Raw genomic sequence first — 15,655 nt, forward strand, 5'->3', positions numbered from 1 at the left:
TTGTGAGATAGCTAAAAAATCAATGAAAATCACTGTTATGGACTGAATGTGTCCCTCCAAAATTCATGTTGAAACCCAATGTCATGGTATTAGGAGATGGGATCTGTGGAAAGTAATTAGGATTAATATGTCAGGAGGGTAGAATGCTCCTAAATGGGATTAGGGTCATTGTAAAGAATCCTGAGGGAGCCTGCTTCCTCACTGTGCTCTTCAGCCATTTGAGAACACAGCAAGAAGACAGCCTTCCAAACACAGGAAAGGGCCTCATTAGAACCCAACCCGGTGGTCCCTGATCTGGGACTTTATGCCTTCTGGAACTCTAAGATATAAACTTCTGTTAGTTAAGCCACGCATTTTGTGGCATTCTGCTACAGCAGCCATGACTCAGACGGTTGTCCTACTCAAGCTACCATGGAAACCTTGAAAATTTTTGAAAATTTTTGAAAATTTGAAAATTCTTCCTGACAAAACTCACAGTGGAAATGGATGCGATCACAACCTTCAAAACTGAAACATCCTTTCTTATTTCACTAGCACACTCACATGGAATTGGGCTTTAGAGTTGAATTCATTAAAAAGTGGAAGATAAGCCTTTATCTCACCACATTGCAAGAACCCTCCAATTTGCAATGATGTCTAGCCAATCAATATCCTTTCTTTTTTTTGAAGATTTTACTTTTAAGTAATCTCTATACCCAACGTGGGGCTCAAACTGACAAGCCCAAGATCAAGAGTCCCATGCTCTACTGACTGAGCCCGTTAGGTGCCTCTAGGAGGCTTGATTTCGTAATCTTGACTTTGTAATATTGAGGAGCTTGGTCTCCATGCTGGGGCGGGGTGAGGTCATCCATGTCTATAACTTATATCGTTTGAAAGAATCAGAGTGAAATGAGAAGTAAATATGTAGCTCCTGACCTGAAGAAACCTGTTGGAGAGGGGAGTCTGACCTGACCACTCAAGGATATTGGAAGATGTCCTTAAATGTTTTGAAGGGAAAGGATATAAGCTTGTTATTCCTTCCTTTCAAAATCTGGTCACCAATCAAGAGCTTATAATAAGGAAAGGGATCAGAATAAGACATGAGTTTTAAGGGCAGCAAAATATGTTTTTTTAGCATAAGGATTATTTTGAGAAATAGCAGACACAGGAGAATCTCTGAAAACAGAGTACAAGTTACCCTTTTGTAAGGGTGTCTCCCTCTGTATGAGAAAGAGAAGGATGACCCTGGATCAGAAGAAACAAGAAGGTACTAACAGACCTTACTCCTATTTATACTTTTCCTGGTCAGCTCCTGTAACTGACCTCCCCTACACCCTCTTTGTCTTTAGCTGAAGATGGTATTCAAGCCTGAATCCCAAGCTACCTGAGAGTCACTCATTCTTCCCTGGGTCTCTCCCATGTGTCCATGATACACACGTTAATAAATTTGTGTTTGTTTTCCTCTTGTTAATCTGCCTTTTGTTACCAGGACTCCAGCCAAGAACTTAGACGGGTAGAGGGAAGATTCTTTTTTCCTCTCTTACAAGCTTCAAAATTCTACAAACACATCTGGGAAGTCTCATCCATTGCTTCATCTACTTAGGGGAAGCAATGAACGTTTATTTGTTCAGGTTTCAGAGCCCAAATGAGTCTAGAGAGGTGTCAAGCTGCAGAATTCTCCTATCACAGGGGTAGGGGGGAAAGCACTGCAGATGAAGGGAAGTTCTGAAGATTTGTGGCAAAAGTCTAAAATAGCTCCCAGTTTGAAGTTCTTTGACTATCAGATCATTTAACCTCGTGCCTCTTCCAGGAGCAAATGAGATGATGTGTGCCAAGTGCATACATCTTCCCAGCACAAAGAAAGGAGTCTGCAGGTGCCAGGCAGGGGTAGTGTCGGTGGGAGAAGCAAATCTGACTCCGGAGCGACAGCCCAGGGTTCAGAGCTGCGCGGCCTGCAAGCGCCCGGACGCAGAGACGAGGCCGGCACACCACTGAGCGCGAGGCCCACCGCGTCCTAGAGAGGCGCTCCAGAGAGCCCTTGGCCGGCCCCCGCCGGCCGCTCTAGGACCCGCCTCTTCACGGTCCTTAGCGGCCGATCCCTACTTCCGGCTTCCGTCGGGGCCTGCGTGGGAGGCAGGGATGCGGGGGAGGCTGCGGGGGGCGGGGAGTAGAAGAGCCTCCGCTGGGGGAGGGGCGGGAGGGGGGGAGGGGGGAGCCCGCTCAGGGGGGTGGGGGGCTTGATTGCGGTCCCTGGGGCGCGCCCTTCGGCTCCGGACGCCCCCCAGCCCCCGCCCCGCTCCCCCAGCGGGCCCGCGCTCGCCACCTCCTCCAGGCAGGCCGCCGAGCCCCCCGGGGGGCCGCGCGCTGTGCGGACGCGGAGACGCATCCCGGGAAGACGCGTGAGCTGGAGACCTTCCCGTTTCTTCCTTATCGGAGACGGGGTTACTTGGAATGACAGGTTGTCCTTAGTCGTCCTCCTGACTCGGTGGTGACCTCGGGGGACGTTGGTGGAGGGTAGAGCGGGGCCTGCACTGTTTGGGGCCTGACCCAAATCCAGCGTTGTTTGGCTGACTCCTTAAGGAAAGAAACAAAGAGGAGAAAAAGCTGAACCCAGTCTGCTCCGGGATGGGTCCTGGACTTTCCGGGACTTTCCCTCCTTGTGACACTAGAGGTCACAGCCGGGGTGGTGATTTGAATGATTCGCATTCCGTGAGACAGGCCACGCGGGAGCAACAGGACCTATGAATGCGCAGGTGCTCGTGCATCCCCCACCCGAGGTGCTTGTTACTACAACCCCATTGCCGCCCGAGTTTCCTGAGAACACCTGGGGAGCCAGCCTGAGCACACAGTCCTTCCTGCTGCCCTCCCTGGGCTGTAGCAGAAGCCCCAGGAAACCTCTACGGGCCTCGTGGATTTCTGCTGTAGGCGATGCCGGGGCCTGCTGGGGGCCAGAAGCACTTGAGAAACCCAGGAAGCGTTTGGTGTGAATATGTGGAAGAGGAGCCCCGATCCGGGGAAGACGGACCCCTACTCTATCCCTAACAGCATCCCTGTCAGGTAGCAAAGGGGAGGCTCCTGGAATCCGAGCGGGAAGGGGCAGTTCATTCGCGGGAAAGCAGGAAACGCAAGGATCTTTCACTCTCTGGGAATTGGGAGTTTGTGATCTCTGGTCTCTTACAGGTTTTCTTTGCTCCTGGACGATGACGAAATTGTCTTTTGGAAGCATGGGAATGATTTTAGCTTTTGTTTTTCCTAATGGTATTTCCTTATTGTTTCCTGAGTCAAAAATGCATCTGGCATCTAGATGGTCCTGTTTGTAGGTTTTCCACTTCTTTGCCACACTGGAAAGAACCTCAAGGGGGATCTCTCCACGGAGAGAGTTTAATACACCCTTTAGGGTTGTTTCAATCCAGCAATGAAGCCACAGGAAGCTGAGGCTCTTACCCTCCCAGCTCCACAGGAGTCTGTGGGGTTCTGTTCCTTAATAGTGGAGAACAATGAACATACTTGGAAACCAGAATCCAGCGTACCAGGGAGATCTTTTGCCTATTTCAGAGAGTTTTGTTATCCAGACAGCTGGATCCCTTGAGGCTCTAAGTCGCACCGGGATCCATGAGCTGTGCCAACACTGGCTGTACCCCAAAACCCCCGGCAAGGAGCAGTTCCTGCCCAAGGACCTTTAGGCTTGGATGCGGGAGCAGCATGCTGAGAGCAGGAACGGGGTGGTGGCTGTGCTGGAGGACCTGGAGAGGGAGCTGGATGAGCCCAGAAAGCAGGTGGGAGAGAATGTGAGCTGTCCTCGGGGAGAGGGTTTAGATCTCTGCTCCACGGGGAGGCATCTACCCAGCACTTGCAGAGTGGGCAGGTTTCTGTTTTCTGTAAATAAACACAGAGCTATGAGCTTCAGGTTTTGTTTTTATCCTATTGGGAACTTCAGGGATTCTTCACTCTAATTGAAGCCATCAAGAAGAGGGACAGATAGGGGAACATTGCTTGAGCAAATACCTAGCCACCAAAATGAATACAATGAACCTCTCCATTGCTCTCATGCCATTTCCTGTCACTAGGCTCATTGCCAACCTTCTGATAGGGTGTTCTGGATCTCGGCAACTCCTAGAAGGTGTATAGGGACAGACGCTCAGATTTGGAGCAATTAAATCTCCAAATTTTTTAAGATTTTATTTATTTATCCATGAGAAACACAGAGAGAGGCAGAGACACAGGCCCCATGCAGGGAGCCTGACGTGGGACTCGATCCCAGGACTCCAGGATCACGCCCTGGGCCAAAGGCAGTGCTAAACCGCTGAGCCACCCAGGCTGCCAGGCTGAATGATTTTATCTTACTTGTAAATACATATTTCAAGGAAGCATATGCTTTCCTAATTACAGGAGAACCTGTACAGTCCTGGACTGATGGAGTTAGGAGTTAGATCCGTGAGATGGTAGTGATCTCAAGGACCCTCACAGGAGGCGGGGCGGGGGTACAAGTCAGGGTAGACCAAACTGGAGCCATCGCAAACAGACCCTGGATGAAGTGGAATGGCAGAGCACAGTCACGTAACAGTTCCAGGTGATACTAGGTTGGGAGCGGCGGGCAAGAATACTGGAGAGGGCACAGGTGGACCACTCACTGCTGTTGGTCCATTTCTTCTCCAGTGCTAATGTGTTTTAATCATTGTAGCTTTATTTAAATATTTTATATATTTATTTGAGAGAGAGAGAACAAGCAGGGGAGGGGTAGAGAGAGATGGAGATGGTTCTCCATCCCTGAGCAAGGAGTCCAACACAGAGCTCCATCCCAGGATCCTGGGATCATGACCTGAGGCAAAGGCTGATGCTTCACCAAGTGAGCCACCCAGGTGCCCCAATCATTGTAGCTTTAAAATACATCTTAAAAAATTCTTTGAATGTTTATTTTTTTGTTTAAATTCAAGTTACTTAACCTATAGTGTAGAATTGGTTTCAGAAGTAGAATTTAGTGATTCATCACTTACCTGTAACACCCAGTGCATCACAGCAGGTGCTTCTTTGATGCCCATCCCCCACCCCCAGTTCTCCATCGTGAAGAGTCTCATAAAGTTTGCCTCCCTCTCATTTTTATCTCATTTTATCTGTTTTTATCTCATTTTATAAAATATATTTTTAATATCTAGTAAAGCTAGTCCTCATCACTGCTCTCTAACAGTCCTTTTCTGATTATTATATGCTTATTTTTCCAGGTGAACATTAGTATCATTATATTATCTTCCTCCTACACTCCCTCCACTAATTTTTTTGTGTTTATATTTGAATTATGTTAAATTCCTAGATTAAGAGCAAGGCATATATTTCTATTTACTAAATTCGTCTTTTTTTTATAAGGCAGCAGTTTTTTAAAAATCCCTATAGAGACCCACCACATTTTTTGTTTTTGTTTTTCTACTTTACTGTTACAAAAAGTATTCTTTTCCCATTACATGTTCTAACATTTTTAAGTACTATCAGCAAACTAAGTGATTGTGTGAATTTTGACTCTGGCATTGATCATGATGTTATACAGAAATGCAAGTCCCAAATACCCGATCAGCATTACTAGGAAATGTGGTATATTTTAGACACAAGTCCTTTATCAGATACTTCTTTTGTAAAAAGATTTTCACCCAGGCTACAGTTTGTCCTTTCATTCTCTTAGTAGCGGCTCCTGCAGAGCAAAAGTTATTAATTTTAATGAAGCCAACTTAACCAATTTCTTTATGCTCTTGGAGTTGTATCTTTTTCTTAAAGATTTTATTTATTTATTCATGAGAGACACACAGAGAGAGTCAGAGACATAGGCAGAGGAAGAAGCAGGCTCCCCAAGGGGAACTCGATGTGAGACTTTGGTCCTGGGACTCCGGGATCACACCCTGACCCAAAGGCAGATGCTCAACCACTGAGCCACGCAGGTGTCCCTTTTGGTGTTGTATCTAAAAAGTTATAACCAAAGCCGAGCTCACTTACATTGTCCCCTCTGGTATCTTCTAGAAGTTTTACAGTTTTGTGTTTTACATTTAAGTCTGTGATCCATTTTTTTAAAGATTTTATTTATTCATAAGAGACAGAGAGAGAGAGAGAGAGAGGGGGGTAGAGTCACAGGCAGAGGGAGAAGCAGGCTTCATGCAGGGAGCCCGATGTGGGACTCGATCCTGGGACCCCAGGATCACGCCCTGAGCCAAAGGCAGACGTTCAACCACTGAGCCATCCAGGTGTCCCGATCGTTGGATTTTGAACAGTGTGAAGGAGATGGAACATGCAAGTGAAATTAGGCTTTAGACCTTCCTTGCCAAAATACAAAACTTGAGCTTAATAGCATGGTGACTAGAGATGTATATTTGTGGATATATAAGCAAAGACAGGTGAAGCCGTAAGATTTGTGAGCCAGCCAAGTTATCAGAAAGAAGAGTGTAGTTGGCAGAGTAAGCTCTGTCAGAACACAGAAAAAGTCAAGGGATGACAACTTACAAGAGATGAAAGGGGAGGCAGTCCTCTGGTTAGAAGCATGAAAGTCACTTCAGGGGAGCTGCTTTTTTTCATTTGGTCAGCAAGTTCTCCTGCCTCCTTTGAGCTCTCCCCAACTGTTCGTGTGGTCTCAAAACCAGTCTCCTTGCCTCCAGGTGTGGGGTCCATCGTCCATGCCATCACCACAGTGACTGCCATAAAGCCCAAAGCTACTCTCATGTGCCTGCGTAGACCTGCTGATGGGCCAGCTCATGAGCCTGGCAACAAGACTCTTCATATCCAGCCTGCTTCTCCAGCCCCACATCCTTCCCCTTCCTACTCAATCTGTGCTTCCATTGGCCAACTGTACCATCTAAAGAATGCCTCTGTAACTTCGTACGTTCCAGCTGAAAACCTCTTGTCTCCCTCCCTCCCTTGTCTAACAGTTGGTCTAACCATCTGTACTCATGTTTTAAGATGGCCCATCAGCCTGTCCTCTGTGTTTGACTGTCTTCAGAGTTCAATGCCCCAGTAGCTCTGACACTTCCCTTTGGTTGGAGCATTTGCCACACTGTGTTGTAGCTGTACACTTATCTGTGTGTCTCACCTCCAGGTTGTGCCCTAAGGAGCATCTTCCTCATCTGTAGATAGATGCCAGGTAAATGGCAAGGAACTATAGACAGAGCTTGACCCAAGCTACTATTCAGTGTGTGACACAAATCATTTAATGAGCATGGCATCCTAAAAACCAAGGGAGTTTCTAGAAACAAGTAACAGTTCTTAATGATTTCTAACATTTTGCTTACATCACCAGGCAGATAGCGTCGGGATCCAGATAACTGCTTGGAGGTGTTGAGAAAAGCAGCCAGTGGATCAAGTTAAGGAGCTGCTATGGAAATTATTACATTCCTGATATTTCATAATTACATTCCTGGTACTTCCCGTCAGTACCTCTAAAGGTCAGTCACAGGGGAATCCTAACGTTCTACACTCATCACAGCTACATCTTTTTCTCTCTCTGATTTGTGTCCTTAAATGTCTAGAAAGGCTTGCTTGATATGGAAAGCTTTCCCCACATCGTATTCGTGTGAGTATATATGTAACTCATGAGTTGAGTCTAGAAGAGCATCATTGTGTTCCACAATTTCAGGATCATGCAGTATGGGCTGGGAGGACCATCACCTTGACCAAGTGGGACTATATTTAAGTTATGCTCTTTTTTTTTTTTTTAAAGATTTTACTTATTTATTCATGAGAGGTCGTGGGGGAGGGGGTGGGAGAGACACAGGCAAAGGGAGAAGCAGGCCCCATGCAGGGAGCCTGACGTGGGACTCGATTCTGGGACTCTAGGATCACGCCCTAGGCCGAAGGCAGGCACTCAACTGCTGAGCCACCCAGGGATACCCAAGTTATGCTCTTTAAAAGAAAAAAAAAGGTAATAGATTTATTAAGTACCATATACTTGTTAATGTAATTAGTTATTCCCTTCTATCTAAAACGATGATGGTGTTACATTTTTCAACTATATCTCTCCAGGAGATATAGTTTATGTACTCTCAACTTACTTGTGAAATGGCTTTTCTTCACTCACTACTGTGGAAACAAACTAATATATGCTTTTTCTTTTTTTCTTTTTTTTTTTTTTTAATTTTTTTTTAAATTTTTATTTATTTATGATAGTCACAGAGAGAGAGAGAAAGAGAGAGGGGCAGGCTCCATGCACCAGGAGCCCGACATGGGATTCGATCCCAGGTCTCCAGGATCGTGCCCTGGGCCAAAGGCAGGCGCCAAACCACTGCGCCACCCAGGGATCCCTGCTTTTTCTTTTAAAAGAAGCTAAGGAACATGAATGCCCTTCTAAAAAGGAATCAACTTCTAATTAAAAGGAAACCATAGAGCAAATCATATGAAACAAAATCCTTTGTTTATTCTAGCAGTAAAGTAACTGAGTGCGCTAATATTCAGCAGTTTCCAAGCCAGAGCATTGCTACCTTCTGATCTACATTTAAAAATATATTTGGGGACATTTTTTGGTTGTCACTATGACTGGGGCATGCCACTTATATGTTGTGGGTAGAGTCCAGAAATTCTAGACATTATGTTACATAGTACATATTATCATATATTGTACAGATAATTGTATAGAGGAGAGGATATTCCAGTGGAGTATAAAGAAAGAGTTTTTCCATCCAAACTGCTAGTAATACTCCTTTTGGAAAACCCTGAAGTAAAGAATAGGGAATATTTCCAACCCATTGAGTTCAACAAAGATTTGTTCATTAGATTAAGCTCAAGTTGCAAGACTGAACTGAACTATGCTCACTTCTTTTTTTTTTTAATTTTTATTTATTTATGATAGTCACACAGAGAGAGAGAGAGGCAGAGACACAGGCAGAGGGAGAAGCAGGCTCCATGCACCAGGAGCCCGACGTGGGATTCGATGCCCCGGTCTCCAGGATCGCGCCCTGGGCCAAAGGCAGGCGCCAAACCGCTGCGCCACCCAGGGATCCCTATGCTCACTTCTTTATCAAAACTGATGCATTTTAAAAAAATTAAAAAAAGGAAAAAACTGATGCATTTCTTTTATCTTAATGCCATGTAGTGTGATAAATGAATTAAGAAAGGAGACCATCACACTGAGGTGTCTGAGGCTGTGGTGGCTTACGTAAATAGGCCAAAGCCTAAGCCTATCAATGCTTCAAGGTTATGAAATCATGTTCAATTATTCCAAGCAGCCAAGGAGGCTTTTAAGCTATAGGCAATCAACATTTTCCTTCTGCTCTTTTTTTTTTTTTTTTTCTTTTTTACATAGGCTCCACACCCAGCCTGGAGCCCATTGGCCCATTGTGGGGTCAAACCCAGGACCCTGAGATCCAGACAAGAGTCTGATGCTGGAACAGCTGAGCCCCCCAGGCACCCCTGCTTCTACTTTCTTAGAAGTCTCTCCCTGAGCTGGTGGTAGAGCATTCCTACCACTTCAGGTTTGGTGCTGCCTGATTCTCATCACTTTTTGCTCAAATACACTCTTAAAATGTTTACTATGCCTCATGTATCTTTTATCCAGCATGATGGGATATTACATGTTTTATCCATCTGAAATGTAGAACTATTATGTCTGTCTCCTTCTCTACCCCTTGCATTTTGGTGCTTTCTGGATTTCAACGAACTCACAACAGCTCTATTTAGCTCTGATTTTCAGTGTGTTTTTTTTTTTTTTTTTAAGATTTTATTTATTTACTCATGAGAGACACAGAGAGGCAGAGACACAGGCAGAGGGAGAAGCAGGCTCCCTGTGTGGAGCCCAGTGCGAGACCAGATCCCAGGACCCCGGGATCACGACCTGAGCCAAAAGCAGACACTCAGCCCAACCGTTGAGCCATCCAGGTGTCCCTGATTTTCAGTTTGATCCTTCTCAGCTCCTGTACCTTGTTGCTCTCTACTTGTCTGCACAAAGCCAGCACGTTGTGAGGATGTTGTCCCCTTGGACACTTAGTCTAAATCACTAGAAACTTATTCTAGCATGTTTATTTGAAATCCGGCCCTTCCCAGCTTAATTACAATTTCATTGAGTACAAACTTACTACAAATAAAACTTACCTGCCCACAGGAAAGCTCAGTCTAGTTCCAGACTAATGCTGTGTAAGTAGTAAAATGCAGTTACATATAATATTTTATTTAAAATACTGTGTGTGGGGCACCTGGGTTGCTCAGTGGTTGAGTGTCTGCCTTTGGCTCAGGTTGTGATCCCAGAATCCTGGGATTGAGTCTTGCATCAGGCCTGCTTCTCCCTCTGCCTGTGTCTCTGCCTCTCTCTCTCTGTGTCTCTCATGAATAAATAAATCAATCTTAAAAATAAAATAATAAAATACTGTGTGTGGATATTGAAAAGCCAAATATTGGACAGTATTTGAAGTCATCTTACATGGTGAGAAGCTCCAAAAAGGCAGAAAGCTGGGGCCTTACTTTTTATTCCAAATGACCTTTGTTATGAATGCCTTTTGCTCTGTGTAATCTGATATGAGACTATTTTGCGACCAGTTATTTTGAATAGGATTTGATAATTTTGGATAAATATAAATAAAGCTATTGGTCTGAAACTACCACTTTTGTTATTATTAATCATTAATTTCTAAAGTGTCAAAACAAAAGGAAAAGCATTTTAAATATCAGCACTGAAAAGCACATGCTCAAAGAATAAAAATCCTTAAACTAAGTAAGTATAATTTTGTGGAAACTCATTGCATGGTCTACCTTTTGCTCCTTTCCTTACAGCTGTGTGAAGACATTATCACATCTGTTTTTGGTGTTTGTGGTTGAGAATCAGTGGTCCCTGATGGCAGAGCCTTTCAATATTCTCTCCATTTCACTTCCTCATCCTCTTATTTAAGTTTTTTCTTTTTAAAAATAATTTCTATACCCAACATGGAGTTTGAACCCACAGCCCCAAGATCAAAAGTAACATACTCTTCCAACTGACCAGCCAGGTGCCCCTCTTCTTCATCCTTTAGAAGAACAGACCTCTTAGCAGAATAAGAATTTAGGTAGACAGCCCTTTAGGACAACCCATGGATTGTGAAATAAATAGTAGTAGTTCTCTCTGAGGGTCATCACCTCCCTGTCCCTAGCATTCAGTTTCCAGATCGGTTTTCCATCTTTCCTTCGATCTTTACACAGAGCAACTTGCTTGTAAGTGAATCCAATGGGCATAGGCAAGGCCACAGGGTTGTGTACTAGCTAAAAGTGTTCCGAAGTTAATAGAAAGTCAGCACCTGACTTCTTTGTCTTTAGCAAAATAATGCAGAATAGCATGCTTGCTTGAATGTACATATACCAGAGTTTAAAGTGATACAGAGATTAGCGTGGGCCCTGCACAAGAATGACATGCAAATTCATGAAGCATTCCATATGTTTAAAGGAAAAAAAAATAAAAATTAAATCAAGCAGTAAATGCAGGTTTGATTAAGGTATCCTCAGAATGGCAAATTTTCATCCTAACGTTATTCATCCTTAAGTTATTATCATTGTGAAGCCAATGTGCCCCAGGGTAAAACATGTCAAAGATTCAAAAAGTCAAGTTAGGGTGGCTCAGCTGTTTAGCGCCGCCTTCAGCCCAGGGCGTGATCCTGGAGACTTGGGATCGAGTCCCGCGTCGGGCTCCCTGCATGGAGCCTGCTTCTCCCTCTGACTCTCTCTCTCTTTGTAATGAATAAATAAAATAAAAATTTAAAAAGTCAAGTTAAAATTCAACTGAATTGTGGAAAGCTCCAGCTTAACGAAAAATGAAGATACTTAAAAAAAAAAAAGGCAGAATAGTCAGCATAGAAAGTAGGTGTAGAAGACAGGCCAAAACAACCCTACAACACAGGCCTGATACCTCTATCAATGAGCGAGTGTGAATGAGATACATGTGTTCCAGCAGCAGAGGGCTCCTAGGAAAACCACAATACAAGTATCCAAACTGGATTTCTCTCGGAATCATTAGGCCAGGACTCTTCAGTAGAGAATTCAGCTAAGTCCTTTGCTCTGGAATCTTTCAACATTTTTTTAAAATTTCTATTTATTTATGTTAGTCATATATATATAGAGAGAGAGAGGGGCAGAGACACAGGCAGAGGGAGGAGCAGGCTCCATGCACCGGCAGCCCGATGTGGGACTCGATCCCAGGTCTCCAGGATCGCGCCCTGGGCCAAAGGCAGGCGCCAAACCGCTGTGTCACCCAGGGATCCCATCCTTCAACTTTTAAATAAATTGGATGTGGAATTTGTTGAAATGACACAATATTCCTATTTAACTCCATTTTATCCAGTTTTGTTAAGAATATCGCCCTTTTGAGACAGTGACTCACCACAGAAAAGAGCATCCCCTTCCTCAGCATGATAAAAGACATTTATGGAAAACCCACAGTGACCATCATCCTCAATGTTGAAACACTGAAAAAGTTTTCTCCCTAAGATCAAGAATGAGACAAGGATGCCTTTTTCATTACTATGCTACTATGTTTGTCAACGTCGTACTGAATGTTCTAGCCAGAGCAATTAGAGAAGAAAAATCAATGTGAGGCATCCGATTAGAAATTAGAAATAAGAAAAAGTTACATCGTTTTAGAAAGGAAATAATAGGGGATCTTTAGGTGGCTCAGCGGTTTAGCACCGCCTTCAGCCCAGGGCATGAACCAGGATCGAGTCCCAGGTCAGGCTCCCTGCATGGAGCCTGCTTCTCCTTCTGCTTCTCCCTCTGCTTCTGCTTCTCTCTCTCACTCTCTCTCTCTCTCATAATAAATAAAACCTTTAAAAAAGGAAATAATAATACTGTCTCTATTCATGAGGACATGATCCAAAGAACCCACAGGAGCTAACAAATGAGCTCAGCAAGGTTGCAGAGGACAAGACAATCACACAAAAATCAGTTCTGTTTCTATCTACCAGCAATGAACAGCAATCCATAAAGAAAATTAAGAAAGCAATCCCAATTATAATAACATTTAAATAATAAAATACCTGGGAATGAATACAGCCAAGGTGATGAAAGACTTGTACACTAAAACCTATAAAACATTCCTGAAAGAAATTAAAGAGGACCCAAAGAGGACAGCCCATGTTCCTAAATAGGAAGACAAATCTTGTTAACATGTTAATACTACCAAAGTGGTCTACAGATCAATATAATCACTATCAAGATTCCAACAACTTTTTTTTTTTTTTGAGATTTTATTTACTTATTCATGAGAGACACAGAGAGAGGCAGAGACACAGGCAGAGGGAGAAGCAGGCTCCCTGTGGGGAGCCCGATGTGGGACTTGATGGGATCCCAGAACTCCAGGATCACACCCGGAGCCGAAGGCAGACGCTCAACCGCTGAGCCACCCAGGCATACCCCCACTACCTTTTTTTTGCAGAAAAGAAAAAGGCATTCTTTCCACTCATATTAAATTTCAAAAAGAAAAAATCAAAAAAAAAATAAATAAATAAATTTCAATATGGGGCAGCCCGGTGGCGCAGCGGTTTGGCGCCGCCTGCAGCCTGGGGTGTGATTCTGGAGACTCAACAATCACAGTAGTGGCTCAGTAGTTGAGCATCTGCCTTTGGCTCAGGATATTACCTTGGACAGAAGAAAGCAATACCATTTTAATGCCCACTTCTGTCTTTTCCAACAAGGAATAATAATACTTATTCTTTTTAAAGATTTTATTTATTTATTCATGAGAGACACAGAGAGAAGCAGAGACACAGACAGAGGGAGAAGCAGACTCCATGCAGGGAGCCAAATGTAGGACTTTATCCTGGGACTCCAGGATCATGCCCTGGGCCGAAGGCAGGCACTAAACTGCTAAGCCACCCAGGGATCCCGGGTGGATTTTTTTTAAATTTTAAAGATTTTAAAAAATCTTTTTAAAATCAATTTTAAATAAAAAAATTTTTAAAATCAATTTTAAAGATTTTTAAAAATTTATTCATGAGAGACACAGAGAGAGAGACACACAGGCAGAGGGAGAAGCAGGGTCCCTGCAGGGAGTGTGATGTGGGACTCAGTCCCAGGACCCTGGGATCATGCCCTGAGCCAAAGGCAGATGCTCAACCACTGAGCCACCAAGGTGCCCCCAAATGAATTTTTTTTTCCCAAATGAATTTTTAAAAAGATGTATATTTTTTTAAAAAGATGTATATTTATGTGTATTTTTAGTTATGATTTAAACCCCCCCCAAAAAAAACCATAAAGTTTTCCATCTTAACCATTTCTAAGTAGTGTTAAGTATATTCATATTGTGCAATAGATCGCCAGAACTCTTTTTATCTTGCAAAATTGAAACTTTATACCGATTAAATGATTCCCCATTTCACTTTCCCCCACACAATGATGACTACCAGTCTACTTTCTTTCTGTGAATTGGACTATTTTAGATACTTTGTGTAAATGGAATCATACAGTATTTGTCTTTTTGTGACTGGCTTATTTCACTTAACTATCAACCTTAAGGTTCATCCATGTTGTAGTATGTTACAGGATTTCCTTCCTTTTTAAGACAGAGTATTATTCCATTGTATGTATATACACTTTGTTCACCCGTTTATTCTTCCAAGGATATCTGGGTTTCTTTCGCTGCTTGGTTATTGTGAATAACGCCGCTATGAACATGGGCGTGCAAATATATCTTTGAGACACTGCTTTCATTCTTCAGTATATACTCAGAAGTGGAATTGCTGGATTTTTTTTTTTAATGGTACTATTTTTAACTTTTTGAGGAACCTCTCTGCTGCTCAGATCCATTTATGGGATTCGCACTCTTGCTAAAAATGAACCTATCATGACTGAACTACTAGCGATGTTTCAGGAGGACAGTTCAGTTTAGGGTAAAAGCCTTTTGCAGCTTCTGTCTTTAAGGCTTCTCTCTGAGATGATTATTTGGGAGGTCGTGTTGTGTTTATGGGAGCTATGGAAATCTGGGGAACACTGATTTCAAACCATGTGCAAAGCCACAGTCATAAGGAATCCTAGTCAGAGATCTTGTTCCTAGAAATTCAACTCACCTGTACCCCTTTCTGCTGATTTTTTAAGGGAACCCTTCCTCCTCCCTCCCCCCAGAAGTTCAGTAATCTGAGTTCGGGAAGACCAGGTGCGCCTCTAGGTTCTCAACGAGTTAGCAGTTTTTCCTTCTGCTGGGAATACTTTGCCTGGAGCACCCTCCTCCCTCTCCTTGATCTCGGCCAGTTCCTTACCTCGTGCTAGGACCTGAAACAAATTTCAGCCAGTGTATTTCTCCTGACTTGAGGTCACCTGCTAGGTCTACTAGAAAGCAAGGTCCTCGCGTACACACCCGCAGCTCCGCCCCGTGTGAAGCCCTGGCACGGGACGCACACTCCGCGCGCTCGTCCGATGAAAAGGAAAAGGCTGCTCTGGGATGGGAGGAAAACAGCGACCACGAAGGGACTCGAACCCTCAATCTTCTGATCCGGAATCAGACGCCTTATCCATTAGGCCACGCGGCCGGCTAGCGGGCGGGCTGCCGCAGTCACTAAAAAACGGTGTGCAGTGGTGGGGCGGGTCCCCCCGCGGCCTCATCTGTGGGTGCTGCTCCCCGCAGGCCCCCGTGGGAGGTCAGCTGCGCGCACCGCGGAGGTGCCTGCAGAGCCCGGGGCCCGCGCAGAGGCCGGCCGGGTGCGGGGCGCGCGCCACACCGCAGGCGCGCAGGTGAGCGGCCGAGCTGCCACCTGCCGGGGCGACC

The 15,655-nt window shown here is 44.4% G+C and overlaps 1 long non-coding RNA gene and 2 other non-coding genes across 3 annotated transcripts; 2 read left to right on the forward strand and 1 right to left on the reverse strand.

Moving 5' to 3' along the window:
* The first annotated feature begins 2,200 nt into the window (after positions 1-2,200).
* Positions 2,201-10,648, forward strand: LOC144306489 (uncharacterized). The gene is made up of 3 exons (XR_013373573.1): positions 2,201-3,036; positions 7,250-7,394; positions 9,248-10,648. It is a non-coding gene; the product is annotated as an uncharacterized LOC144306489 (long non-coding RNA).
* A 596-nt stretch (positions 10,649-11,244) lies between these two features.
* LOC144306887 (U6 spliceosomal RNA) lies at positions 11,245-11,346 on the forward strand. Its single transcript, XR_013373942.1, has one exon. It is a non-coding gene; the product is annotated as a U6 spliceosomal RNA (small nuclear RNA).
* Positions 11,347-15,346: 4,000 nt separating this feature from the next.
* Positions 15,347-15,419, reverse strand: TRNAR-CCG (transfer RNA arginine (anticodon CCG)). The gene has a single exon. It is a non-coding gene; the product is annotated as a tRNA-Arg (tRNA).
* Positions 15,420-15,655: the final 236 nt, after the last annotated feature.

The sequence above is a fragment of the Canis aureus genome, chromosome 37, assembly GCF_053574225.1.
Source record: "Canis aureus isolate CA01 chromosome 37, VMU_Caureus_v.1.0, whole genome shotgun sequence".
NCBI classification, from domain to species: Eukaryota; Metazoa; Chordata; class Mammalia; order Carnivora; family Canidae; genus Canis; species Canis aureus.